General features: G+C 44.3%; 1 non-coding gene across 1 annotated transcript; it reads right to left on the reverse strand.

The window, feature by feature from the left end:
• Positions 1 to 1,131: 1,131 nt before the first annotated feature.
• On the reverse strand, positions 1,132 to 1,238 carry LOC141635444 (small nucleolar RNA R71). Its single transcript, XR_012540135.1, has one exon. It is a non-coding gene; the product is annotated as a small nucleolar RNA R71 (small nucleolar RNA).
• Between the last annotated feature and the right edge of the window lie 1,723 nt (positions 1,239 to 2,961).

Below are 2,961 nucleotides of genomic sequence, written 5' to 3' on the forward strand. Positions count from 1 at the left end.
CTGAGTTAACCTTTAATCTGGCGAAAATTAATCCTAGATCGAAAGATTGGACTAAATAGGCCTGCTATGAACAGTAGATTACCCTGACGAGAATGAAAGTTAAGTTAGTGGTATTTTAGGATAGGAAGTGGATCGAAATGACCTTTCAACATCCGTCTTACATTAATTTGCCCGAGTCATTTACACGAGTCTTTGGACTACCGTAGTGAACCGAAATCCCGACATGTCCTCTCTATCCGATAGTTTTATCCTTTTTCTCTCGCTTTTATTGCTCTTACCCTTTATTCCTCTTTCTTTTAAATCTCGTAGTTTAGATAACAAATCAAACAACCCCCCCCCCCCCATTTATGACCAAATAGACGGACTTCTACAAATATCTTGCCTCCCCTATGAGATTGACCCGACTTCCCTAGCTATATATTTAATTGAGTTAGTTTATTTTTGACAGGTATACGACAGACGTGTCAAATTTTGGCGCCGTTGCCGGGGAGGCAATTGCCCTATTTGTTTTCGGTCCGTTTATTTTATCCGTCTCAGGGAATTTCTATTCCTTGAGGCCGTTCTTATTATTTTCTTTCAGTGTTGTTTATGCCCAGGTCAGACAAGTTTGAATTAGATTCAGCTGATTCAGAACTGGAGAGATTATTCAAGCATAGACTCCGTCTGCTAAGGAAATCACGAAAGGAAGACTTGAGTACTTTCGAGCCAGAGCTAGATCATTCCCTTTTCGCGGAAGACAGTCCGATTTCTACAGTAAAGATGCCAAAGCTTTCCAGTCATTCAGTGCCTAAAGCATCCTCTTTTCCGAAGGGTTTCAATCTCCAGACTGAGGATGGTAATACATTCGATATCCGTCCTTCTTATATCAATCTGGTGGAGAGGAATATCTATAGAGGTGTGGCAGGTGAAGATCCGAGGAAACACATGGAGACCTTTACCGATTACTGTTCTACTATCCCCGCCACTAAGGGGGTAACTCAGGACAAGATTAAGGAAGTTCTATTTCCTTTCTCTTTAGCTGATTCAGACAGAAGTGGTGATCGACTTGACCGCACAGCTGCTGGGGTTACAGATTGGGAGTCTCTTGCTCTTGCATTTTACAAGAGATATTTCCCTCCACAACGCACCAATTTGCTGAGGGCCAAGATTACTAGTTTCAAACAGGCTCCCGATGAAAGTTTCTATGAAGCATGGTCACGATTCAAGAAGTTGGTGAGGTCTATCCCTCACCATGGTTTTGACCCACGGTTTATAGCTAATCAGTTCTACAATGGGCTGTATGACGACCATAGCGCCATACTTGATGCGGCATCTAGTGGAAGATTTCAGGAGAATACAGATGATGATAAGGGATGGTCCCTTATTGAAGAGATGGCGAATCATAGTGCTGAATATGGTAACCCGAGGGATGGGATTATGACAGTTCATGCAGTTGATAAGCAGGTTTTGGCTCAGCTGGAGACCACGAATGCTAGGTTCGACATGTTGGAATTACAAGCTGCTGGGGAGCCTCAGACGGTCCATGTTCTTACTAGGGGAGAGACCGTTTCATGTGAGAGATGTGGGAGTAATGATGGCCACACTGCTGTTGGCTGTCTTGTAGAGAAGGAACAAGTCCTTGCCTTTCCGCAATATAGGCAAGGATGGGGTTCCTATTACAATAATCAAGGGGCAGTCCATCCCAATCTGAGGTGGACTAGTCAGAATGTGCTCAATCCTACTCCTCCTCCGCACCAGCAGCAGCCTTATGTCCATCCACACATGAATCAACAAGGCTTTCAAAAGCCCCCTTCTTTTACTCCTCCTAACCATGGTGCATCATCTTCCGGTGGGGTGAGTGAAATTGGTGAGCTTAAGTCTATGTTGCAAGCCTTCACGAAGCAATGGCAATTGAGTGATCAACAGAAAGATGCGTCCATAAAGGCACTTGAAACTCAAGTTGCCCAATTAGCCACTAATCAGTCCACAAGAAAGCAGGGTCAATTACCGACTCAAAATGAGAAGAATCCACACGAGATGGTAAATTTCATCAATCTGAGAAGCGATCATTCATATGAGGGACCGGAAATGCAGAAATCAGACCCGAGGAGAGCTGTAACTGATGGTGAACCGTGTTCTGGCGAAGAAAATGAGCTCACGGCAAAGAAAGTGCTCGATCGACTGGTTTCAGGTGGTCGATCGAGCAGATTTGGGGACGAAAGTGGTCGATCGAGTGAAAATACCAGTCGATTGAGTGAACAGGAAAGGAAGAATGGTTGATCGAGTAGTTTTTCTACTCGATCGAGTGATGAGCAAAATGGAGTTGCTCGATCGAGTGAAAAAACTACTCGATCGAGTGGTATTGATGAAGATTCTACTCGATCGAATGGGTATATTGGTCGATCGAGTAGTTTCGATGACGGGAAGCTTATTCGAGAGCCTGTTAGTGCTCGTTTAAGCGATAAATCACCGGAAAGACCTCGTTCGAGAGGTAAGAAGCGTCCAAAGGATACAGAACTTGCTCCCGAAGATACATTGGAGGAGAGAAACAAGGGACTCAAGATACCTATCACGGTTCCCTTCCCGAGGCGGTTGCAGAATACTAAGGCCAATCAACAATTCGGCAAAGTTGTCGAACTTCTGAAAAGCTTGGAAGTCACTGTGTCGTTCACTGAGTTGCTGAAAAAGGTACCCTCTTATCTTAAGTTTGTGAAAGAAATTATATCGCGTAAGAGGAGTATTAGTGATAGTGAGACCGTAGCTTTGACTGAGGTGGGGTCAGCCCTATTTCAAAATAAGTTACCTCCTAAGCAGGCAGACCCGGGTAGTTTTTCAATTCCGTGTCATATCGGTAACTATTTGATTGATAATGCGCTATGCGATTTAGGTGCTAGCGTAAGTGTCTTACCGCTGTCTCTGGCTAAGAGACTTGGTTTGACAAAGCTGAGATGCACTAACATGACAGTCCAGATGGCCGACCGT

This window comes from Silene latifolia, chromosome Y (assembly GCF_048544455.1).
Source record: "Silene latifolia isolate original U9 population chromosome Y, ASM4854445v1, whole genome shotgun sequence".
Taxonomy (NCBI): Eukaryota; Viridiplantae; Streptophyta; class Magnoliopsida; order Caryophyllales; family Caryophyllaceae; genus Silene; species Silene latifolia.